The following is a 26,731-nucleotide window of genomic DNA, read 5'->3' as shown; positions in this document are numbered from 1 at the left end:
TCTCCCACTTCTACACATCTGGTAGATTTACTGGGAGACGTGGATTGTATTCAAAGGCCGATGTTCGCATGTACTGTGAAAAGTCCTGTTCTCAAGTTACGTTCAATTCAGCTGGTGTTCATTTGGTCGTAGAGTGAGACAACAGGAAATTGCAATTTTGTGACTCCATGATGCGTTTAGGGATTTCTGCATTTTCATGGCCTTTTTGAAGGTCTGGACAAAACGTTTTGCTTCTCTGTTCATGCTTGGGTCGTAGGATGCTGACAAGACATGTTGAATACCGTTTAGCCTCTGTTACGAACTGTGGACCATTATCGGAAACCAGTTCAATTGGTACTCCATGTAATGCAAATATATTTCACAGTTTTTCAATGGTCTGGTCTTGTTGTTTTTCTCGTGGGTGTTACCACTGGCCATTTGGAATGTACATTGACACCAATGAGGAAGTTTTCCCCCATAAACAGACCAGGGGTTCACTTCAGCTTGAGGGGCTTTGGGTTGCACATCCTGACAAATGCCACATATTCTTACCGCCTGTTCAATATCAATGGCAGGGTGGGTGGGGGGGAGGGGGACCTGACATGTATACGTGCCAGCATCTTCATTTGAACCATCCCAGGGTGGTTGTTGTGGAGCTCTGATAATATGGCTTCGTGCTATATTTTAGGGATGATTGTTCTGGTTCCCCACAATAAACAACCTTCTTCAACTGTCATTTCAAAGCATCTTGTATCATAAAATTTTAGCTCTTCCGATATAGTTTTGGCCTCGGGCCTCCCATTTAACATGAAACATAGGACACTGGATAGTGTAGTTTCTTTTGGTACGTCTTTACTGATCGTTTTCACTGTAATAGGTAAGTGGTGAAGTTGTTCTTGATTGAAAGTGTAGCTTCCGCCGTCCATTTAATTCTCGTCGCTCTGTTGAGTTCCTGGTAGAGGTAAGCGATATAGAGTGTCCGCATGGTTGTTTTGTGCTACTGGTTTATGTTTCAAATCATAATCCTATGCAGCAAGCAGCATGGCCCAACACTGGTGTCCCCTTTTTAGGGCCTAGAATCAAACTTAGTGGTTTGTTGTGTTACTAAGGTTAATGTCCTAACATATAAGTATTGGTGAAATCGTTCAACACCAAACATTAAAGCAAGTTCCTCTTTTTCCAGTTGTGCATAATTACATTCACAAGTCGTCAAAGGCCAGGAAGTATAAATCACTGGTTGTTCCTCTTTTTCTGGTACTTGTGATCACACCGCTCCTAATCCAGTGGCGGTGCATCCACCACCAGGGTCACTTCTTGGTTGGGTCATAGTGGATGAGAACATTGTGGCTTGATGTTAGTAGTTCTTTCAACTGATCCACCATGTTATTAGTCTTGTCATTCCTGTACTATTTCTGGTCTTTTTTTAAACAGTTTGTTTAGCGGGCTGCACAACGTTGATATAATTTGAATGTGCTTCCTTTAACAGTTAACCAAACCCAAGTACAAGTGCAATCGGATTTGGACTTTTTCTAGGTTGGTTTGATGCTCGTAGTCGTCTCGACCGGTAATTATAATGTAATCGAGATAACATCCTATATTAATTCCATGCAATAATTTGTCCATGGTCGCTTGAAATATAGCCAGGGCTGCTGATATTCCATATGGCATTCAGGTAGAGGTGAATAACCCCAAGTATTGATCATCCAATTCTATTTGTTGGTATTCTTGTCATAAATATAGCTTGGTGAAATTTTTTCTCCTGTTCTCTCTCATACACACACACACACACACACACACACACACACACAGTGGGGTTAAGATATTATTAAGTTACTAATAATAAAAAATTGTTTTTGAAGATACCATTGTCTTGCTGTTATTACTGCTGGTCTTACGACGTAACAATTGGCGAACTTTTACAATAAAAGTCCCAGTATCTTTTACAATTTCACAAAATAATGTTAAATTACCAACAAACTTTAACAGAGAACCATGGAAACCTCCCCCCACCCGCCCCCCCCACATCTTTCCTCACTCAGAACAGATGAAAGGCCTCTTCCAGGTATGGACTCGCTGTTGGCTCCTCAAGTGGAGCAGGTGAATGGCCTCTCCCTGGTGTGAACCCATTGGTGGATCAGCAAGTTGGAGAACTGGATGAACGCCTTTCTGCACTTGGGGCAGACGAACGGCCTCTCCCCGGAGTAGACTTTGCTGGTGGGATGACTGAATGAAGGCCTTCCTGCACTGGGGGGCAGACAAATGGCCTCTCCCTGGAGTGGACCCGCTGGTGGTTCAGCAGGTGGGACGACTGGGTGAAGCCTTTCTTGCACTGGGGGCAGATGAATGGCCTCTCTCCAGTGTGGACCCGCCGGTGTCTCATTAAGTTGCAGGTCTGGGTGAAGCCCTTCCCGCACTCGGGGCAGGTGAAGGGCCTTTTGCCGGTGTGCATACGCCAGTGTATCTCAAGCTGGGACAAACTGATGAAGGCCTTCTCGCACTCGGGGCAGGCGAACGGCTTTTCCCCAGTGTGGATCCGCTGGTGCCTCAGCAGGCTGGAGGTCTGGGTGAAGCCCTTCCCGCACTCAGGGCATGTAAATGGCCTCTCCCCGGTGTGGTCCCACTGGTGGCTCCTCAAGTTGGAGGCCTGGGCGAACTCTTTCCCGCATTCAGAGCAGACAAATGGCCTCTCTCCGGTGTGAACCCGCTGGTGGGTTATCAGATGGGATGACTGGATGAAGCCCTTGCCACACTCATGGCACACGAACAGACTTTGGCTTTCGCTGCTGTGAACCTTCGGGTGTCTCATCAATTTTGATCTCTCACTGAAGGACTTCCTGTACTCCCCAGTGTGGACCCGCTGGTGAGTCAGCAGGTTTGAAGTCTGGGTGAAGCCCTTGCCGCACTCAGGGCAGGTGAAAGGCCTCTCCCCAGTGTGGACTCGCTGGTGGGTCAGCAGGTTTGAGCTCTGGGTGAAGCCCTTGCCGCACTCGGGGCAGGTGAAAGGCCTCTCCCTGGTGTGGACTCGCTGGTGGGTCAGCATATGGGACAACCTGGTGAAGCCCTTGCTGCACTCAGGGCAGGTGAAAGGTCTCTCCCCGGTGTGGACCCGCTGGTGGGTCAGCAGGTTGGAGGTATGGGTGAAGCCCTTGCCGCATTCGGGGCAGGAAAAGGGCCTCTCCCCGGTGTGGACCCGCTGGTGTCTCAGCAGGTTGGAGGTGTGGGTGAAGCCCTTGCCACATTCAGTGCAGGTGAAGGGCCTCTCCCCAGTGTGGCCCCGCTGGTGGATCAGCAGGAGGGATGACTTGGTGAAGCCCTTGCCGCATTCGAGGCAGGTGAAAGGCCTCTCCCCAGTGTGGCCCCGCTGGTGGGTCAGCAGGTTGGAGGTGTGGGTGAAGCCTTTGCCGCACTCGGGACAGGTGAAGGGCCTCTCCCCGGTGTGGACCCGCTTGTGGGTCAGCAGGCTGGAGGACTGGGCGAAGCCCTTGCCGCAATCAGGGCAGGTGAAGGGCCTCTCCCCAGTGTGGACCCGCTGGTGTCTCTTTAACTCACTCGACCATTTAAAGTTCTTTCCGCAGTCGGAGCAATGAAGCGGGTTCATCTCTGTGGGAATGAGAGGGCATGACCTGGGGATAAATCAATGCAGTCCTGCCTCAGGCCACAAGAGAGTATGTGACCAGGGATAAATCAATGCAGTCCTGCCCCAGGCCACATGGGAGGATGTGACCAAGTGATAGATCAATGCAGTCCTGCCCCGGGGTGGATGAGAGGATGTGACCAGGGGATAGATGAATGCAGTTCTCCACCAGGGCGGATGAGAGGATGTGACCAGGGGATAGATGAATGCAGTTCTCCACCAGGGCGAATGAGAGGATGTGACCAGGGGATAGATGAATGCAGTTCTCCACCAGGGCGAATGAGAGGATGTGACCAGGGGATAGATGAATGCAGTTCTCCACGAGGGCGAATGAGAGGATGTGACCAGGGGATAGATGAATGCAGTTCTCCACCAGGGCGGATGAGAGGATGTTACCAGGGGATAGATGAATGCAGTTCTCCACCAGGGCGGATGAGAGGATGTTACCAGGGGATAGATGAATGCAGTTCTCCACCAGGGCGGATGAGAGGATGTTACCAGGGGATAGATGAATGCAGTTCTCCACCAGGGCGGATGAGAGGATGTGACCAGGGGATAGATGAATGCAGTTCTCCACCCGGGCGGGCGGATGAGAGGATGTGACCAGGGGATAGATGAATGCAGTCCTGCCCGGGCCGCCCCGCGCGGGCTCAGCCCGATGGAGGCTCCCGTCGAGCTCGGCCGCAGGTTAAATCCAGCCCGAGGCTCGGCCTAGGCCCGGGCCCACGGGAGCCCTGGGTTCCGGGAGCCGGTGCTGCGCTCTGCTCCCAGCGCCCGGTGCTGAACCGCCTCCGGTCCGGCTGCCCCCGACCCAGCGTTTGCCCAGGATGATGCGGAACCCCCTTCCTCAACCTGCTCTCGCCCTTTCGTCCATCACTCGGCTCCTCCTCGCGGGCTGCGGCCGCCCCGTCACGTGAAGGCGTCCCCCGCCCAGGCGGCGGCGCGCTGACGTCACCGCGCCGCCAGCGGCCCTGAGCGCCGTTCCCTCGGCAACGGGCCGCTCCACGGAGGAGGCCGCGGCCTGGCCTGGGCCTGGGGTTGAGGTGAGACTTTCCCCGGGCGGGGGTGGGAGAGGGAGAGGGAGAGGGCCAGGGCCATGCCGGTGGGACCAAGGTCCGGTCGGGGTCTCATCCCCCCACAGTCGGGCCGGGGGTTGAGGGTGAGGATGAGGGCAGGGACCGCGTCTCCTGTCACACGGGGAAGGATCAGGGAGAAGGGTCCTTGACAACGGCCTGGGCAGCGAGTTTGTCCGGCTGCAGTCCCGGCCGCTCGGATGAGTGGGGGCAGCATTAGGGGAGGGGGTGAGGATGGAGGTAGGGGTGAGAGTGGGAGGGGAGGGAGCTGATGGGAAGGGAAGTGGTTGGGGGAGAGGTGTGGGGGAGAGGACAAGAGGGAGGGGGGAGGGGCAGGGCAAGAGGGAGGGGGCAGGGCAAGAGGGAGGGGGCAGGGCAAGAGGGAGGGGGCAGGGCAAGAGGGAGGGGGCAGGGCAAGAGGGAGGGGGCAGGGCAAGAGGGAGGGGGCAGGGCAAGAGGGAGGGGGCAGGGCAAGAGGGAGGGGGCAGGGCAAGAGGGGGTGGAGGGCAAGGGGGGGAGGGCAAGAGGGTGGGGAGGGCAAGAGGGAGGGTGGGGAGGGCAAGAGGGAGGGTGGGGAGGGCAAGAGGGAGGGTGGGGAGGGCAAGAGGGAGGGTGGGGAGGGGGAGGCAGGGCAAGAGGGAGGGTGGGGAGGGGGAGGCAGGGCAAGAGGGAGGGTGGGGAGGGGGAGGCAGGGCAAGAGGGAGGGTGGGGAGGGGGAGGCAGGGCAAGAGGGAGGGTGGGGAGGGGGAGGGGCAGGGTAAGAGTGAGGGTGGGGAGGGCGAGGGGCAGGGTAAGAGTGAGGGTGGGGAGGGCAAGAGTGAGGGTGGGGAGGGGGTGGGGCAGGGCAAGAGTGAGGCGGAGGGGCAGGGCAAGAGTGAGGGTGAGGAGGGCGAGTGAGGGTGGGGAGGGCGAGTGAGGGTGGGGAGGGTGAGTAAGGGTGGGGAGGGGCAGGGTAAGAGTGAGGGTGGGGAGGGCAAGAGTGAGGTTGGGGAGGGCGAGGGGCAGGGTAAGAGTGAGGGTGGGGAGGGGGTGGGGCAGGGCAAGAGTGAGGCGGAGGGGCAGGGCAAGAGTGAGGCGGAGGGGCAGGGCAAGAGTGAGGCGGAGGGGCAGGGCAAGAGTGAGGCGGAGGGGCAGGGCAAGAGTGAGGCGGAGGGGCAGGGCAAGAGTGAGGGTGGGGAGGGCGAGTGAGGGTGGGGAGGGCGAGTGAGGGTGGGGAGGGCGAGTGAGGGTGGGGAGGGCGAGTGAGGGTGGGGAGGGCGAGTGAGGGTGGGGAGGGCGAGTGAGGGTGGGGAGGGTGAGTGAGGGTGGGGAGGGGCAGGGTAAGAGTGAGGGTGGGGAGGGCAAGAGTGAGGTTGGGGAGGGGGTGGGGCAGGGCAAGAGTGAGGCGGAGGGGCAGGGCAAGAGTGAGGGTGAGGAGGGCAAGTGAGGGTGGGGAGGGCGAGTGAGGGTGGGGAGGGTGAGTGAGGGTGGGGAGGGTGAGTGAGGGTGGGGAGGGTGAGTGAGGGTGGGGAGGGGCAGGGTAAGAGTGAGGGTGGGGAGGGCAAGAGTGAGGTTGGGGAGGGCGAGGGGCAGGGTAAGAGTGAGGGTGGGGAGGGGGTGGGGCAGGGCAAGAGTGAGGCGGAGGGGCAGGGCAAGAGTGAGGCGGAGGGGCAGGGCAAGAGTGAGGCGGAGGGGCAGGGCAAGAGTGAGGGTGGGGAGGGTGTGAGGGTGGGGAGGGCGAGTGAGGGTGGGGAGGGCGAGTGAGGGTGGGGAGGGCGAGTGAGGGTGGGGAGGGCGAGTGAGGGTGGGGAGGGGCAGGGCAAGAGTGAGGGTGGGGAGGGGCAGGGCAAGAGTGAGGGTGGGGAGGGGCAGGGTAAGAGTGAGGGTGGGGAGGGCGAGGGGCAGGGTAAGAGTGAGGGTGGGGAGGGCAAGAGTGAGGGTGGGGAGGGGGTGGGGCAGGGCAAGAGTGAGGCGGAGGGGCAGGGCAAGAGTGAGGGTGGGGAGGGTGAGTGAGGGTGGGGAGGGGCAGGGTAAGAGTGAGGGTGGGGAGGGCAAGAGTGAGGTTGGGGAGGGCGAGGGGCAGGGTAAGAGTGAGGGTGGGGAGGGGGTGGGGCAGGGCAAGAGTGAGGCGGAGGGGCAGGGCAAGAGTGAGGCGGAGGGGCAGGGCAAGAGTGAGGCAGAGGGGCAGGGCAAGAGTGAGGGTGGGGAGGGCGAGTGAGGGTGGGGAGGGCGAGTGAGGGTGGGGAGGGCGAGTGAGGGTGGGGAGGGCGAGTGAGGGTGGGGAATGCGAGTGTGGGTGGGGAGGGCGAGTGTGGGTGGGGAGGGCGAGTGAGGGTGGGGAGGGCGAGTGAGGGTGGGGAGGGCGAGTGAGGGTGGGGAGGGGCAGGGTAAGAGTGAGGGTGGGGAGGGCAAGAGTGAGGTTGGGGAGGGGGTGGGGCAGGGCAACTGTGAGGGAGGGGCAGGGCAACAGTGAGGGTGCAGATGGAAGATCCATGGCAGGGATGATGCTCACTCCCGCCTACATGACAGCAGGTCCAACCCCAGATTCTTTTCCTGGGGGCCAGGCAGAGTGTGGACTGGGTGGTGTGGATCCTTGATGATCATTGCTGCTCTCTGACAGTGTCGTTCCCTGTAGATGTTCTCAATCCCTTTCAATGATCTGAATGATCATGTGGGAAATGGGATCAACAAGTTTGCAGATGATTCAAAGATTGAAAGTGCAGTGGATGGTGAGGAAGGTTTTCAAAGCTGCAGTGGGATCTGGACCAGCTGGAAAAATGAGCTGCAGAATGGCAATGGAATTTAACACAGACAAGTGTCAGTTGTTGCACTTTGGGAGGTCGAACCTGTTAAGTATTTGATGTTTCAGAAAGCATTGCACACAGAGACGTGACGCTTCGTTCATCATTCACTCTTCACACTTATATAATCAAAGAGTATTTGGTTCTTTCCTAATCTGCACATTCGACTTGGTCAGAACTCTCCAAACCAAGAGTGAAACACAGCCCTTATATTGTTCACCTAATTCATCTTTTCTCAGTGCATTAGGTCACGTGTGCAGGTTTCAAGGCCTAAAGGACCTTATAAATCAGAACCTTGCCTTGCTGATCTTCCCAGTTAACATGCCTGCTCATTTTGAGGGCTGTATTATGAGCCCAGAGATCCCAGCAGCAATAGATATTCACCAAGACAAATAGTTACTTGAACAAAAGTTGCTTTTAATTATCTTTAAACATGAAAATAGAATCAAACTTTAACTTATCTATTATTAAATTAACCTAACCCCCTTCTAATTCTAAGCACACATATATGTAATGTAATATGTAAGTTCAGAAAAGTTCTTTGGTTCACAGTCCAATCTCACTTCTCATTCCTCCAAGTTCACTGGTTGCAGGCAATTCCTATACTGTGCACAGAATTTAACACTTATGAAGTTCACCAGGCTTTGGTACTTGCTAGATAAATGGTTACCGCTCAGGAAGGTTCTTGTTGGTTTTCAGAGAGAGATTTGTTGTTCCAGGATATCTGGAACTGATGAACTTCCATCAATCACCTCAGTGTCTTGCTGATTAAACTTGCCCCATCAGGGATCTCCAAATGATAACCTCTTTCTTTCAGGTCACCACAGAGTTCCTTTTTGTTTCTCTTATTGCAAGTGAAACATTAGACAACCAGTCCTGTCCTCTTGCATGAACCACAAGGGCTGTGACTAGGCCATCTTCCACACTGGGGTTCTTGCCAGCTTGTCCTGTTCTAGTTCCAGCTGCTCTTGCTGGCTGAAACACAGACAGAGTATTCTCTGTTTCTCTCTCTCTCTCTCCACTCACTCACTCACTCACTCACACACATACACCCTGAGACTGAGAGAAAGCCTGTTTGACTCTCTACTTGCTAAACCACATGAACTTCCTACAACACCAAGTCTCCTGCAGACAATAGTGGAGCCAGCATTCTCTTTTATCTGTTGCTTTTGTGTAAACAAGAATCCATTAGTGACGTCTCTTGAGCACTCTTCAAAGCTCTTGCAAAAAGGTGTGAGAAGCCACTATGGCTACAGTATTTCAAATAAGATCTATTTTAAAGTGTTTGCATGTGACCTACTCTAACAAACCTTTCCCAATTTATCTCCCCAAAACATTTCTATATACTCTCATAACTGTGAGTGGACAACTCTATTTTAAACAAAAAGATGTCTCATTAACCCTCTCATTACACACGTTCAAGTTTATTATTTATCCCTCCTGATAGAACCAGAATAAACAGCGTTTCTCCGAGCCAAACTATCTAAATTTAAATGTAGACATACAGCACGGTAACAGCCACTTTCAGCCCACGAGCCAGTGCTGCCCAATTGACCTACATCCCCTTGTATGTTTTGGAGGGTGGGAGAAACTGGAGCCCCAGGGTACATGCACGACACCACATACAACCCTGAGATCCTTTTTCCCGCGGGCCAGGCAGAATTATCTCTTATCAGTAGTGCAAAAAAACTGTACCCAACATTTAATTATTACAAAATATCTCTGTATTTTTACTTTATATCTTTTTTCGTATTCAGGTGCCTAACTTTTTATCCAGAATTCCAAAAACCAGTCCTTATATCAGCACATGACATCATTCATAAGTAATGTTAATTTCCCGTAATAAATTTTCCATTTTCAGATGGAGTACCCCCCCCCCCACCCAGACCCTGTCATTCCTGCCCCTGCCTCGCATGGGCGCCGTCTCTTCCATTCTGTGGAAAGGTGACATTTGGCTCTGAGTACCTGGGGTAGGAGAGAAGCAGGCGGCAGCTGGCTCAATGTAGGAACAATGGCCGTCTTCCTTACCCGTAATTCCCCACGCACCTGGAACTGCTCTAGTTCTGGCAGAGCGCTTACAGCTGCATGGGGGATTATGGGTAACGAAGATGGCCATTGCTCCTGCATTGAGCCATTGCCGCGATCCAGTATAGCGCTCCATTAATCTGGGCTTGTCAGTGCTGAACCCTGCCATGTCAGGAGTTAGATGGGCAAGTGACAGATGGCACCGCGCTGTTTGGGTTTGCCTGAGGGCCAGCTCGACGAACGGTGGAGCAGCTGACAACCGCGTAAAACAACCTACTACGCATAAAGCCATGTTGACTATCCCTGGCTCTCCAAATAATTTAGAATCCTACTTTTTAGAATACCTTCCAATAATTTGCCTACTACTGACATTAGGCTCACCAGTCTATAATTTCCAGGGTTACTTTTGCAGCCTTTTTTAAACATTGGAATAACGTGAAATACTCTCCAATCCTTTGGCACCACACCACAATGGCAAAGGACATTTTCTGCCAGAACCCCTGCAATTTCTACACTCGCCTTCCTCAAGGGAGGATATATCCACCCTTATTTGCTTTAAGACAACAAGCACTTTCTCCTCTTTAATCTGTTTACAGATAGACACCTACTTGCAAGTCCCGATATATGAAATTTCCAAAATTACGAAGGTTATCCTCTAGCGGTTTTTTTTTTCCAAAATTTGGCATTTTTAAAACAAAATCTGTTTTTGGGGGAATTCACGCATTTTCTCCTGCCAAATCTTGCATTATTTTGGCAAAATTTTGCTGATTTCAAAGTTTAAATATTTCAATGGAATGGAACCCCTTTGTAAGGAGGGGTAGTTCCATTAACTTTTTTTTTCAATCTTTTAATTGGTTTTAACATACACAAATTATCTAGGTACATATGATAATAATTGTAAAGTAAATTAATATTAAGTTACAAATATCAAGTAACATATGAACACGTTATTAAAACAATGGGGTCGAGGAAAAATCCCCAAAATAATTAATTTATAAATTTTGACAATAATTGAGAAAAGAATTTGTTGTGAAGTAACTGAACCCCATTAGTACTAACACAAGAACAACAATGGAAGTTTGCTCTTATGAAACTATTGCATTTGCAAACTGTGACATGATTTCTTCATGTGTCAGAAGCTTAAAGTGTTCTCTCTTTATTGCTCTGTTTCGATCTCTTGGATCCAGGCAAATTCTAACTTTTCATTCTTTTTGTCCACAATGACGAGTAAACCAACCCACTCTGTTGGCTCATCTATCTTCTGAATCATGTTCAGGGTTTCCATCCTGTCCAACTCTGCCTTTAGTTGCTTTTGAAGCGCAAATGGAACTTTTCTGCATGGATGTATTATCGGTGGCACACATCTATCCACTCTGATCATGTGTTCTCCTGGAAGGCAGCCTAGACCCTGAAATAAGTCATTGTACTCTTTCATGAGTTTATCATAGACTGACTCTCCTTTGCTTTCCACATCGAGGACTCTTTTTATCAGGTTCAGTTTCTCACAGGCTGTTAAACCTAATATGGCTCGTACATCCTTTGGTCCCACGATGAATGCTAGCTTGTGCTCTCTGTCCTTGTGTTTCACTTTGACAATGCATTCTCCTTGCACTGGTATATCAGTACCTGAATATTCCTATCACCTTCACTTTTGTTCCATACATCTTTGGTCTGGGTCTAATCTTCTTAAAATCAGTCTCTGATATTACATTAATTTGTGCTCCAGTATCCAATTTAACTGAAATGTATATGTCATTCACTTTTAATCACAACATCCAGTCTCTGTTTTTTCTTGTTTTCAGTCACAACATCTACTTAGGATTCCTTTACTCAATTTCATCTGCTGCATGAACCTTGCTTTGTTGCGCTTGGTTCCTACAGCAATGGGCATAATGGTTGCTTTTATTTCACATATAGAATATTTTACCATATTGCCAGACACCTTGTGTACCGCATCGACGACATGACTTTTGATTGTCCCTTTCATTTTTCTTCACTGACCACGCCTCTCTTTCCACTTTGGCTCACATTTTGTTAAACAGTTTATGTCTGCTCTTGCTCACTTCATCCACGTTGCAGTCAGTTTCACTGAACAGCTGTTTTGCTTGCAATTTTACAGTTTCTGTAGCCCTACAGAGTGCTATGGGTTTTTCCAGGTCCAGATTTTGCTCTCGTAGCAGTCTTTCCCTTAGACTATTATCTAGAATACCACACACAAGTCTGCCTTTTATCAGCGAGTCAGTCAGCCCACCAAATTCACACATTTTGCTTCTGTTTCTCAATTCAGTCACATACTGATCAATACTTTCTTCTTTTTTCTGTATACACATGAAAAATCTGTGCCTCTCAAACACCACACTATGTTTAGGGATGCTGTATGCCTCAAACTGTTCTATTAATTTCTCCAACTGTATTTTGTCTCCTTCAGCAGCAAATGTGAAGTTATTATACACATCCAGGGCTTCATCACCCACAACATCTAAGAAAACTTATGCTTTCACTTTATCACTTTTCCCATGAGTTCCGACTGCCACTAAATACAATCCAAAACATTGCTTGAATCTGTTCCAATTTTCAGCCACATTACCTGTCAACTGAAGTTATGCTGGTGAGTGGAATCCTTCCATTTTTCCACTGTGTTTGCTTCTCTTCATTGATCAGTTGCTGACTTTAGATTTTCCATTTCTTTTTAATTTTCTCTGTCCCACTTCTGACACCATGTTTCATATATGTGAGTTTTTAGACAACACATAGTTGAAGGAAAAGGTACTTTCTTTCTTTGGCTTGGCTTCGCAGACGAAGATTTATGGAGGGGGTAAAAAGTTCACGTCAGCTGCAGGCTCGTTTGTGGCTGACAAGTCCGATGCGGGACAGGCAGACACGGTTGCAGCGGTTGCAGGGGAAAATTGGTTGGTTGGGGTTGGGTGTTGGGTTTTTCCTCCTTTGCCTTTTGTCAGTGAGGTGGGCTCTGCGGTCTTCTTCAAAGGAGGTTGCTGCCCGCCAAACTGTGAGGCGCCAAGATGCACGGTTTGAGGCGTTATCAGCCCACTGGCGGTGGTCAATGTGGCAGGCACCAAGAGATTTCTTTAGGCAGTCCTTGTACCTTTTCTTTGGTGCACCTCTGTCACGGTGGCCAGTGGAGAGCTCGCCATATAACATGATCTTGGGAAGGCGATGGTCCTCCATTCTGGAGACGTGACCCATCCAGCGCAGCTGGATCTTCAGCAGCGTGGACTCGATGCTGTCGACCTCTGCCATCTCGAGTACTTCGACGTTAGGGATGAAAGCGCTCCAATGGATGTTGAGGATGGAGCGGAGACAACGCTGGTGGAAGCGTTCTAGGAGCCGTAGGTGGTGCCGGTAGAGGACCCATGATTCGGAGCCGAACAGGAGTGTGGGTATGACAACGGCTCTGTATACGCTTATCTTTGTGAGGTTTTTCAGTTGGTTGTTTTTCCAGACTCTTTTGTGTAGTCTTCCAAAGGCGCTATTTGCCTTGGCGAGTCTGTTGTCTATCTCATTGTCGATCCTTGCATCTGATGAAATGGTGCAGCCGAGATAGGTAAACTGGTTGACCGTTTTGAGTTTTGTGTGCCCAATGGAGATGTGGGGGGGCTGGTAGTCATGGTGGGGAGCTGGCTGATGGAGGACCTCAGTTTTCTTCAGGCTGACTTCCAGGCCAAACATTTTGGCAGTTTCCGCAAAGCAGGACGTCAAGCGCTGAAGAGCTGGCTCTGAATGGGCAACTAAAGCGGCATCGTCTGCAAAGAGTAGTTCACGGACAAGTTTCTCTTGTGTCTTGGTGTGAGCTTGCAGGCGCCTCAGATTGAAGAGACTGCCATCCGTGCGGTACCAGATGTAAACAGCGTCTTCATTGTTGGGGTCTTTCATGGCTTGGTTCAGCATCATGCTGAAGAAGATTGAAAAGAGGGTTGGTGCGAGAACACAGCCTTGCTTCACGCCATTGTTAATGGAGAAGGGTTCAGAGAGCTCATTGCTGTATCTGACCCGACCTTGTTGGTTTTCGTGCAGTTGGATAATCATGTTGAGGAACTTTGGGGGACATCCGATGCGCTCTAGTATTTGCCAAAGCCCTTTCCTGCTCACGGTGTCGAAGGCTTTGGTGAGGTCAACAAAGGTGATGTAGAGTCCTTTGTTTTGTTCTCTGCACTTTTCTTGGAGCTGTCTGAGGGCAAAGACCATGTCAGTAGTTCCTCTGTTTGCGCGAAAGCCGCACTGTGATTCTGGGAGAATATTCTTGGCGACACTTGGTATTATTCTATTTAGTAGAATCCTAGCGAAGATTTTGCCTGCAATGGAGAGCAACGTGATTCCCCTGTAGTTTGAGCAGTCTGATTTCTCGCCTTTGTTTTTGTACAGGGTGATGATGGTGGCATCACGAAGATCCTGAGGCAGTTTTCCTTGGTCCCAACAAAGCTTGAAAAACTCATGCAAAAGGTACTTTAATGTTGTTGTAAACAGCACCATGAGGTTTGCTACGAGGCTGCAAGCCTCCATTACAGATCCTGCATACTACAGTCTAACCTCTATGTCAGTGAAGTTTAATCAAACAGGAACTAAAATCAAGGCCTTGCCAGTGGCCAAGCAAGCATGATCAGTATCATTACTGGCGACAGTGGGAGATGGTCTGGTTTGTGGGGAGCTAAATGCTGGAGATGGGGAAGCCCTGTTGATTCAGGGTGAGGACATGGTGACAGTGGGAGAGGATCTAGTTTGTGGGGAGGTAAATGTTGGAGATGGGGGGTGGGGAAACCCCTGTTGATTCAGGGGGGACCAGGGTAAGATCAGGGTGGGACCAGGGGGGGATCGTGGGGTGGGGGGAGGGGAATGAAGAGACCAGGGTGACAGAGGGAGATGATCTGAGGAAAGATCAGAGGAAGGTGATGTCATGATAATGAATATGTATGAGATGTACCAGAAGTCACATGGTATGAGAGAGGGAGATAAGAGCACAAGCAAGAGAACAAAGGAAACCGGAGAATAAAGACCCTGAGAATTTTACCTGATAAACTTGTGTTTAATGTTTTATTAACTTCACATTTCGGGCCACAAATGTGACAGGTGACGTCACTGGTGGTTCCCTGCTCCACCTGCTGGCCGGCTGGTGTATGTGCCGTTCCTCTGATGAGCCGATGGTGGTCACGTGCCGGGCCGCCATGTTGGATCCCTGCAGTGTGCGTGAAGAGGGTTCGCTGGTGAGTCGGGGATTTGGGGCAGTTCTGTCCAGGTTGAACTCATGAATATGTATGAGGGCGGGAAGCAGCTGCTGGGGCCCGAACTGCTGATCTGTGGCTCCGGGGCCGAGTTGTTGCTTGTTGGGGAGGAACCGCATTGGGGCCGGGAAACGGGCCAACGGGGACCCGCTCTCGCCTCTTCATTGGGGAATTCCTCTCATGGCCCCTGTGGGGGTGAGGGGGGGGTGGGCAGAATGAATCATAATAATGGGGGCAAAAGGGAGCTGCCCATAGGTCCCCAAACTGAGAAAGGAGATTTCAGAATGCAAGGGTCAGTTTCAATGTGGCCTGGAAGGGACACAGGGACATTAGTGGCCACGGTCCTGTCTTGGGGGCTCGTTATCGGCTGTAAAACTAGGATGAATGCTGAGAGAATTTGAAGGGATATCTGTATATCCTTAAAAAAGCAGTCCCTTCGAATGGTCCAGAGCATCTATTGGGCTGTGAATTGATGAGCCATGAGTTGGTCCTTCATACAGTCACAACACGACCGTTTGGGTCCATAAAGGACGAAGAAAGAGTGGTCACGCTAAACCCGTGAAGCCGCGTTTGGGCCGAATCCCAGTCCTTTCTGTACAACCTGCCACACTCACCGTCTCCAAACCGAAGGAGCTGGCCACCACCACAACCATGGTGCCACCACAACCATGGCGCCACCACAACCATGTGCAATCTGGCCCACCGGCGGAGCAGCTGCTGCCTGAGTCCCACAGCGCTGCCCCAAGCCGAGGATCTAGGAGCGAGTTAGCAGCTTGTTTTCCTGCTGGAACAGAATTCTCAAGTTTTGCAAAATCGTTAGAACTTTGTTGACTCAGCTGTACTTGTTTTGGAATAACTTCAGGTCTATCTTCAACTTATGGTGAAGTCGGCAGGATCTCAAGACAGGAATCATGGATCAAGTTCGGGCTGAATAAGTGGCCGAGCCAGTGTCCGAGAAACAGAGGAAGATAGGGCCGGCCCCCAGTGGAACTTTACCTTGGTCTCCCACTGTTGATCCCTTGGTGGTCCAGTCCTTGCCTGACGTTGACCGGAATGCCTCGACGGGATCCGCAAAAGGACCCGCAGGAAGGAATTGGATTGTATGAGGTTAGTTTGTTTTAATTGGGCAGCGAGTTCGGGATACTCAGTCAATTGAACTGAACTCAGTCTATTTGGGAATTGAGCTGCGTGACTCCGTCTGTTATCAGTGGGAAGGATTGGGTAGTGAGTCTGGTTGAACTCAGTTTGTTGGGGTAATTGGGAATCGGCCCGCGAATCAGGAGCCTCAGTTTATTCAGGGGGAGGGGTAGAGACTGGACAGTGGGTTAGGGGCCACAGTCTATTGGGGGAGTGGGGAATTGGTCAGTGAGTCAGGGGCCTCCGACTATTGGGGGGTGGGGAATTGGACAGTGAGTCAGGGGCCTCAGTCTATTTAGGGAATTGGCCTGAGGACTCGGTCTATTCAGAGTGGGAATAACTGGCCAGCGATCGGTGTAGTGCAGTTGGTAGATTAAAGAGGAGAAGGTACATCAAGGAAGCCAGGAGAATACAGAGATAAAACGTGTAATGAGGTTACAGAGAATATGGATAAGGTTAAGGGCAACGCTGACTAACTGGGCGAAGAAATATGGCCTGTGGGGTGGGGTGGCGGGGGAAACACGACAAGCCGTGTGAGCTTGTTACCAAAGATAGTGGTTCCAAGTGGGGAAAAAACTGGAAAGAAAACACACCCAGTCCATGCTGGCAGAATGATCCCCATGGGATCCCAACCCCAGGCTGGCTTACCGATGTATGAAGGAAGCAATTTTGAACAGACTGACAATAATCGAATTGCCCGACCTCCACGACGTCTTCATGGTTTCCCTGCTGTATCCCTTCTCCCCTGCTGCTCTCCCTGCATTGACAGCTTCTGTATCTCTTGGTTCCCTTCAGTTTCCCCTGTTCCTTCACCGAGAGCAAATCTTCCTCCAACTGTCCTGGTCAGCGATGCTTTGTCTGAGCTGTTGTTTGATTCTGAATTTCCTGAAAATGCTTTTTTCTCTTCACCCGTATCTAGTCAAAAAGCTGAACCTTTCACACTCACCCGTGTGTTCATTTAAAGTGATGGTTATTTTGTGAACATCTATACTTCTTCTTTGGCTTGGCTTCACGGACGAAGATTTATGGAGGGGTATGTCCACGTCTGCTGCAGGGTCGTTGGTGACTGACAAGTCCGATGCAGGACAGGCAGGCACAGTTGCAGTAGTTGCAAGGGAAAATTGGTGGGTTGGGGTTGGGTGTTGGGTTTTTCCTCCTTTGTCTTTTGTCAGTGAGGTGGGCTCTGCGGTCTTCAAAGGAGGTTGCAGCCCGCCGAACTGTGAGGCGCCAAGATGCACAGTTGGAGGCAATATCAGCCCACTGGCGGTGGTCAATGTGGCAGGTATACTGATACTCCTATTAATAACGAGAATAGGTTTACTGCACACACACACACATTGGCCCTTTGCACAGTCATTCAAAGTTTGTTTAGGCAGCTGTATTTGTTTTGGAGCAACTTCAGCTCCACCTTCAAGAAAATATCAGCATTACAGTGGTTGAGGTGTTTTTAGAAGACATTCAGGCAGCTACATACTGTTGGGTGGGAGATTACGTCATCCAGAAGGTGCTTTGGAATTCAAGAATGAGGCCAAAATCTACTGGTCACAACCATTTTAATTCAATGTCCATCAAGGTACAGGTCAGACAGTGTACCAGCCAGCCCAGCAAGTACTCCTGTCAGAGAGAAACCCTCTGCCTTCTCCCCTGTTGTAATGTATTCATAATATAGTAATCCATAAGTACACAGAGACATGAAGTATATAAATGACAACATCACGTCCAGCGTGATGACAGCATACACATGCAGGCGTATGTATATGTGTAATATTCCCTCCCCCCCAGCTCTGTGAAAATAACACTTAGACTAAACTACAAAAACTACGTTGTACCCCTAGACAAATGATGGGGATTACAATTACAGAATAGCATAAAAATTAGAGGATAGACTGGTCGGTCACTGCACATAGTCCTTCAGTCATTCTGGAGGACCTCTCTCTCTCGGATCGGCTTAGAGAGGTAGAAGGTGTCGGGGTAGTTCATGACTTTTCTAGAAAGTATTTGCATTCTGGGGTGACACCTCCCTTTTTGGTAAGGATTGTGAACTGTCTTTGGTGTACCCCTTTGGGATTTTGAATAGGACTGCCCTGTGGATAGGACGTAGTGTAGGGCTGCTCTTTGGAGCCATAGGGCTGCACAGTTGAGGGGTGCTTGGTTGAGCAGTCAACAATGAAGGAGACTCACTTTCTGAAATGATTTCTGGAACGTCAATATTAGGTTCTGGAATCTCATCAGGCTCATGAGCAGTGGGCGGGGCCCTGGGATCATCCACTGCTCTCAATTGGTCGATGTGCCATTTCCATATTTTAGTTCCCACCAGAACAAGTACTCAATTTCTTAAGGATAACCCCTCTCACCAGTGGCCCCCTATTTTCCCGTCAGTCTCATATCGGCACTGGTTCTCTCACTTCTAGAGACCTAGTAGGATTACTGGGAGATGTTGATTGTTTCATTTGACGGCCAATGTTTGGGTGTACTGTAGAAAGTCTTGTTCTTAGTTTACATCCCCCAAACATCAATTCTGCTGGTGTTCTCTTGTAGTAGACTGAGATGTGTTTCTATAGCTCAACAGAAACAGAAAATCTGCAATTTTGGGGTTCCATGATGCATTTACGTGTTTCTTAGTCTCATTGCCCTTTTGAAGGTTTGTACAAAACGTTTTGCTTCCCCATTTGAGCTTGGATGGTAGGGTGCTGATAAGACATGTTGTATATTGTTATTGTGTAGGAATTCATTAAAAACCTCCAATACAAACCATGGTCCATTATCAGAAACTAGTTCAATTGGCAATCCATATGATGCAAATATACTTCGTAGTCTTTCAATTGTCTGGTACATTGTTGTTTTTATCATGTGTGACATTACTGGCCATTTTGATTGTGCATCTACAACAATAAGGAAGTTTTCTCTCATAAAAGGACCAGTGAAATCAATGCGAGCCCTATTGCGTGGTTGTGAGGGCCATTTCCATGGGTTAGCCTCAGCTTGAGGGGCTTTGGGTAGTATATCTTATCAAATGCTACATCTCCTTACCGTCTGATCAATATTAATGTCTCTTGAGAGCCACTGGACATGCATATGTGCCAGTGCCTTCATTTGAACCATTCCTGGGTGATTGTTGTGGAGCTCTGGTAATATGGCTCCCTGCCATTTTGTAGGCATGATTGTCCTGGTTCCCCACAAAAAATAACCTTCCTTAGTCATGATGCCTTGTATGATAGGGTTTTAGTTCTTCCGATATCATTTCAGCTTCTGGCCATCCATTTGATGTGAAGTAAAAGACCCTTGATAAGATAGTGTAGCCAACCGCTAGAAAGAAACACACAGTGTGGCAGGTTAAGCTCACTTCTTTATTAGGGCTGGAAAGGCTGCTTTTATACTGTTCAAGTTCCTGCCATTTTTTTGCTGATTGACTGAATAACAATAGCAGGCGGGAACATCCATGCATACGAATGGCCTTCTTCCCCAGCCTGTTACTGCTGAGTTAGCTGGGCAGCTTGACCAATGCCATTTTAGGTCTGGTGCTGCCCCAGCCAGTTAGTTGTCCTGGGAGTCGCTTTAGTGATCTCTGTCCGCGTCTGCTGCTGCGCGATGTGCCGGCCCGATCTCCGCAATTGCAGGCCGCCACAATGGCTTATTTTCGGACTTTGCTGTAATTGGTAAGCGACGAAGCTGTTCTTGATCAACAGCTTTAGCCTCTGCCAGCCAATTAATTATTTTGTATTCCTGCTCTGTTTCTGGTAGAAGTAAGTGAGATAGAATGTCTGTTTTGTGTTTCAAATCATAATCATATGTGGTGAGCAGCATGGCCCACCTTGAATTCTTTTTGCAGCTAGCACTGGTATCCCCTTTTTAGGGCCCAAAATCAAACTTTGTGGTTTGTTGTCTGTTACTAAGAAACTGGTGTATAAGTATTGGTGAAATTGTTTGACCACCAAATATTATGGCAAGCCTTTCTTTCTCCAGCTGGGCATAATTACGTTCACAAGTCATCAAAGACTGGGAGGCATAAGCCACTGGTTCTTCTCCTCTTTCCGTTACCTGTGAAATGAACTGCTCCCAATGCCACTGGTGAAGTATCCACTGCAAGGGTTATTTCTTTTCCTGGATTATAGATGGTGAGAACATTGTCACTGGTCGTTAATAGTTTTTTCAAGTAATCCACTGCGTTATTAGTCTCCTTATTCCAACACCATTTTTGGTCTTTTCTCAACGATTGATTGAATGGGTTGCAGAGTGTTGACATATTTGGAATGTGCCTCTGGTAACAGTTAACTGAACCCAAGAATGACTGCAATTCAGCTCGATTTGTTGGGTAGGGTGCTCTAGACCATTTCGGTACCAGCCTTGTCCATTCGGACTCCTTCACTAATTGTGAAGCTCAGGCAGGTGACAGGGGTATGTCCCATAAATACACACTTGTCCTGTCACAGATAGGAGCTTTTTTTAGGTTCGATAGGTGCTCACAGTTGTTCTAACCTTGAATGATGAAGTCATCGAGGTAACAGCCTACATTGATGCCATGTAATAATTTGTCCATGGTCGCTTGAAATGTTGCCGAGGCCTGCTGATATTCTCTGCAGCATTTGGGTATTAAGTAAAAAAAACCCCAACACCCAACCCCAACCAACCAATTTTCCCCTGCAACCGCTGCAACCGTGTCTGCCTGTCCCGCATCGGACTTGTCAGCCACAAACGAGCCTGCAGCTGACGTGGACTTTTTACCCCCTCCATAAATCTTCGTCCGCGAAGCCAAGCCAAAGAAAGAAATAGCCCTAAGTGAATATTGATTGCCACGTATTTCTTTGAATTCTCGTCCAAGTCTATTTGTTGGTATACCTGTGATAAATCCAGTTTTGTGAATTTCTTTACCTGGAATAATTCTTCTGCTTTGGGCATAGGATGTTCAGGTCCCTGCAGAGCCTAGTTAATGGTGACTTTGTAATTACCACAAATTCACATTTCTCTGTTGGTCTTTTGCACAGGAATGATGGGAGCTGCCCAGTCACTGTATTGAATTTGTTTCAGTATTTCCTCGTTTTCTAATCTATCAAGTTCTGATTCAATCTTTCATTTTATTGCAAAGGGTACCGTTCCAGGTTTAAAGAACCGGTTCCACAGTTTCAGTTGTAGTTTCAACCGGAACCCTGGATTTTATCGAGGCTTTTTTAGAAAACCATTTGATACTTCTTGAGAACTTGTTCAAGTTTTCGCTGCGCCTGCTCTTCCTGGCTTAAGTTCATTATTGATCCAATCTTAACCCAGTCTAACTGAATATGTGATAGCCAGTTTCTTCCAAATAGTGTTGGTCCCTTCATGTCCATGACATATAGGGGTACTGTTACGAGCCCAAAGGACCCCAAAACCCAGCAGCAATAGATATTCACCACAACAAGTAGTTACTTAAAGAAAAGTTGTTTTTAATTATCTTTAAACATGAAAACAGAATCAAACTTAAACTTGTCTACTATTAAATTAACCCTCTTCTAATTCTAAGCGCATGTGTATGTAATGGGTGTTTAAGTTCAGAATAGTTCTTTGGTTCACAGTCCAATCTCACTTCTCATTCCTCCAAGTTCTCTGGTTGCAGGCAATTCTTAGACTGTGCACAGAATTTAACTTATGTAAAGTTCACCAGGCTTTGGTGCTCGAAAGGTAAATGTTTACCACTCAGGAAGGTTCTTGTAGGTTTGCAGAGAGAGATTTGCTGTTCCAGGATTTCCACAACTGAGGTACCACCATTAGTCACCTCAATGTCTCGCTGATGAATTTGCTCCATCAGGGTTCTCCAGATGATAACCTCTTTCTTTCAGACTACCAAAGAGTTCCTTTCTGGGCCTTTTATTCCAAGTGAAACATTAGACAGATAGCACTTCCAGCCATCCGCCACTCTGGGGCTTGGGCCTACTTGGTTTGGCTGGGAGTCGGAGAAGGAGCTTGGAGAGAGTTGGGCTGTGAGTCAGAGGAGGAGGAGCTTGCTGAAAATTGGTCAAGGGGCCAATAAAAGGAGTGAAAGGGGAGGGAGCGGCCAGTGAGGAGCGGCTCAGTGAGTGAAGCAGGCAAGGAAAAAGGGAAGCTGAGTTATTTGCCTTCATATTCAGTCATGCCAATAGGGTTAGTGCTCTGTACTGGGTGTCAGATGTGGGAACAATGGGTGACCTCCACCCTCCCAATTAGCCATATCTGCACCAGGTGTACCGAGATGCAGTTACTAAGGGAGTGAATTAGGGATATGGAGTTGCAGATTGATGACCTGCGGCTTGTAAGGGAGAGTGAGGAGTTAATCGACTCAACTTTCAGGGTGATAAGTACTCCAGAACCTGTGTCAGGTATGTGGGAAACCGTCAGGGGAGGAAAGAAAATAGCAACAAAAACGGAGAGCACACAAGTGATTATCCCACTCAGCAACAGTTATGTTGTGTTGGATTCTGTTGAGGGAGATGACCGGACAGAAGATGGCCATGGGCACCAGGTCAATGGCAATGAGCCTGGCAGAGTGGTGCAAAAGAAAAGGAAAAGGAGAAATGCAGTAGTTATTGGGGACTCCATTGTCAGGGGTACAGACAGGAGGTTCTGTGAGCCAGATAAGTATACCCGCATGGTGTGCTGCCTCCCTGGTGCAAGGGTACAAGATATCACAAATCGGGTCCAAAATATTCTGAGAGGAGAGAGAGAGAGCAGCCTGATGTCTTGGTACATGTGGGTACAAACGACATTGACAAGAAAAGGGAGGAGGTAATGAAAAGGGATTACAGTGAGCTGGGATGAAAACTGAAAGACAGGAACACTAGGGTGGTGATCTTGGGATTAGTACCTGTTCCAAATGCAAGTAATGAAAAGAATGTAAGGATAAGGAAAATGAACGAGTGGCTGAGGGGCTGGTGTACAGGGCAAGGATTTGGCTTCTTGGATCGTTGGGATCTCTTTTGGGGAAGTCATGATCTTTACAAGAAGGACGGGTTGCACCTAAATCCAAAAGGTGTCAACATTTTGGCAAGTATGTTTGGTACAGCAGTGGGGCAAGGTTTAAACTAATTTGGCAGGGGTATGGGAACCAGAGTGATAGGGAAAAGGGTAGGGAAGATGAAGTAATGGGCAGGAAAAGTAAACTAGGAAAAGTAATGTTGGGAGGAGAAAGTAAAAAATCAGATAGTGCAGTGAGTTTTCAGGTCAATGATAGTGTTAAGAAAATTACAAAGAAAAATAGTGGGCAGAAAAATCAAAAGAAAAGGTTACAGAAAAGGATAAAGAGCATAAGGGCACTTTATCTGAATGCCTGCAGTATTAGAAATAAAGTTAGTGAACTTGAGGCGCAAATCGGTACCCTATGATTGGGTCACCATCATGGAAACGTGGCGACCCTAAATGGGAATTAAACTTTCAAGGGTATCAGGGGGTGCAAAGAGATAGACAGGATGGTAAGGGAGATGGAGTTGCACTCTTAATCAAAGATGAGCTCTAGGCAGAAGTGAGGGATGATATAAGATCTAAAGAGCATAATGTTGAGTCCATTTGGGTAGAGATAAAGAATAACAAAGGGAAAAAATTATTGGTGGGTGTTATCTCTCGCCCACCAAATAACAAGAATTTAGTGGCACAGGAAATAAATAGAGATAAGTGAGGCATGTAATAATGATTGGCAGTAGTCATGGGGGACTATAACTTCCACATAGATTGGGAAAATCAAGTTTGTCGTGGGAGTCTGGAAGAGGACTTCATAGAATGCATCCGCAATAGCTTTCTTGAGCAACATGTTGAGGAACCAACAAGAGAAAATGCTCTCCTGGATCTCGTGTTGTGCAATGAGATAGGTAGAGTAAATGATGTAATAGTCAGAGAGCATCTGGGAAATAGCGATCATAGTATGATTGAATTTCTCATTCAGATGGAAGGGGAAATAGTTAGATCTAAAACTAATATATTATGCTTATGTTATGTCACATACAGATACAAACACTTCAAAACAGATCTCATTTAAAATGCTTGACCTTAGCTCAGGCCAGACAGTTTAGGCTCTGAGTGCCTTTGCAAAAACTTTGAAAGATTCTTATAGGAACTTCACAAGTAGGTGTTAATTGGACATGGTGTGGACTAATAGATTATTGTTTTGGAAAGCAACAGATGAACGAACTCAGAAGATTAGGTCCAGAACCGCAGCCTGTCAGAGTGCAGTTGGCTGTTCTAAGAGGGTCATGTGGTTTTCTCTGAATGAGAGAGAGAGAGAATTGAGTTACAGTTCAGCAGCAGCAGGTGGGACTGAAACAGGACAAGCTGGCAAACTTGTGGAAAAATGGCATTTTGAAGATGGGTTGTGAGTTCTTAGTTCAGTCTGGTCAAAGCCCTTGTGGAACATACAAGAGAAGGTTGGATGTGTACATGGATATGAGGGGATTGGAGGGTTAAGGGTGGATAGTGGGAGGGGGAACTAGTGGAGTTGTTCAAGTGAACCGGTGCAGACTTGAAAGGCTGATATGGCCTGTTTCCGAGCTGTAAACAGTTATATTGTTACATAGGAGATGGCTGGCTGTATAATGTTTCACTTGAAATAAGGGAAACAAAAAGGAAATCTGTGGTGACCTGAAATAAAGAGGTTATCATCTAGAAAGCCCTGAAGGGGCATGTTTCTTCAGCAAGACACTGAAGTGGCTGATCAGAAGGGAGCAACAAATCTCTCTGAAAACTGACAAGAACCTTCCTGAGCAGTAACCATTTACCATTCAAGCACCAGAGCCTGGTGAAATTCATGAATGTTAAATTCTGTGCACAGTATAAGAATTGTCTGATACCGGTGAACTTGGAGGAGTGAAAAATAAGATTGCACTGTGAATCAAAGAACTTCTTTTGAACTTAGATACACGTGTGCTTAGAATTAGAAGGGGGTTAAATTAGGTTAAGTTAATAGTAATAAGTTAAAGTTTGATCCTGTTTTCATGTTTAAAGATAATTAAAAGCAACTTTTGTTTAAGTAACCATTGATGGTGAATTTCTATTGCTACTGGGTTTTGGAGTCCTCTGGACTCGTAACCAAGTGGGGATTCATCCTTCTCGGATTGAAATATATGGAGTTTTGCAATCGTAAACTTCTGGAGTTTTTGTGATTAATTAGTTAATTGGTTTTTCCGAGCTAATTTAAAGCTTGTGTGTGTGGAAAACAGTAGCAATGGATGTCAGTACATTCATCACCTCCAGAGCAAGAGAAAAGATAGTTGTATCTCAGGCATTAAAGCTGAGTGAAGTTAAGCATTGGATGAGGAAAATACAAATACCAAGGATTAGAGTGAAATATATAGGTGAGGGATAATTTGTTGATAAAGACTTAGAAAATTTTCCGGAGGATAGATCTGTTGAATTGCAATTGGAAATGAGAGAACTGAAGGGTGGAAGAGGAAAGAGAAAAATGGAGGGTGTTGGAACTTTGAGTTGCAGAAACAACAAAATGAGGCAAAGGAATCAGAAAAACGGAGACAATATGAGGCAGACAAAGTTGAAAAACTGAGACAATATGAGTTGGACGAAGCTGAAAAATGGAGGGAGGAGGATGAAAGAAAGAAAATATGATGGAACAGATTGAAAAGGACAGACAGTTTCAATTCGAGAAGTTAAGGATGGAGATGGAGAGAGTTAAGAGGATTGAGGCTGTAACTCCTGGAGAGAGGTTTTTGGGTAGTAGAGGGGTAAATCTAGTGCCTCCTTTTGATGAGGGAGATATAGATCCATATTTTCAGCATTTTGAAAAGGTTTCTGAGAGTTCAAAATGGCCAAAAGAAAAATGGCCTCTTATGCTCCAAAATGTATTGAAGGGAAAAGCACAAATTGCATCCTCTAGGTTGACTACAGAGCAAGTGGTAAATTATGATACTGGTAAACAAACAGTATTGAAAGCCTATGAGTTGGTTCCAGAATCATATAGACAAAAATTTAGGAGTTTGGTGAAAACATGAAATCAATCTTATATGGAGTTTGCTCTGGAAAAAAAACTCTATGTTTTGACTGTTGGTGCAGCTCAAAAGGAATAAATAATGATTTTGACAGACTGGGAGAATTGATGTTAATTGAGGAAATTAAAAGGTGTGTCCCAAAGGAGATTAAATTATACCTGGACGAAAGAGACGACAAACGGCTAGATTAACAGATGAATTTGCTCTAATTCACAAAGGTACATTTTGCAGTTCCGCCCACTCTCCCCTCCCCCAATCACAGTCCCCCCACTCTCCCCATCGATCACTGACCCCTACTCCCCCCAATCACAGCCCCCCACTCTCCCCCCAATCACAGCCCCCCACTCTCCCCCAATCACAGTCCCCCCACTCTCCCCATCAATCACTGACCCCTACTCCCCCCAATCGCAGACCCCCACTCTCCCCCACCCCCAGCCAGAGGTTTCCTAGTTACTGGCCTGCTGACGTCTCCAATGTAACCGGGGTGGCCATTACCCTTTCAAACTGCCAGAGCAGGACACCCGGGTAAGTTTCACTCGGTTCCCTGACAACCTCAGAAGTAGGTCAGGGACCCTATTGGGATCTCACCAGGTTGACCTATTTGGACCTTTTCTATTCGCCCTGTACCCGGGTCGCTAACTGTGCAAATTGCCTGTTAACACCATTTTACATGACAGTTGGAAAGGGCCGAGAGTTGCTGCTTTATTCCACCTTCTTACCAGTCACGATTAACACTTTGATTCCCCAGGGGCAAATTTCACCTGGAAACGTCACGCTGACCTGGGCCGGACACTCCTCTGACTGACAGCTCCCTCTGGCCCCCCCCCCGCCTCTGATTGACAGCTCACTCTGCCCCCCCCCCGCCTCTGATTGACAGCTCACTCTGCCCTCCCCCGCCTCTGATTGACAGCTCACTCTGCACCCCCCGCCTCTG

The 26,731-nt window shown here is 48.2% G+C and overlaps 2 pseudogenes; one reads left to right on the top strand and one right to left on the bottom strand.

Annotated features, from left to right (window-relative positions):
• Positions 1-2,002: 2,002 nt before the first annotated feature.
• On the bottom strand, positions 2,003-3,577 carry LOC138735979 (zinc finger protein 271-like; annotated as a pseudogene).
• Positions 3,578-4,571: 994 nt separating this feature from the next.
• Positions 4,572-26,731, top strand: part of LOC138736099 (zinc finger protein 585A-like) — a 120,435-nt pseudogene continuing 98,275 nt past the window's right edge.

Source organism: Narcine bancroftii, chromosome 1 (assembly GCF_036971445.1).
Source record: "Narcine bancroftii isolate sNarBan1 chromosome 1, sNarBan1.hap1, whole genome shotgun sequence".
NCBI classification, from domain to species: Eukaryota; Metazoa; Chordata; class Chondrichthyes; order Torpediniformes; family Narcinidae; genus Narcine; species Narcine bancroftii.
The sequence above is the reverse complement of the archived record's forward strand: the minus strand, read 5'-3'. Positions and strand labels throughout refer to the sequence as shown.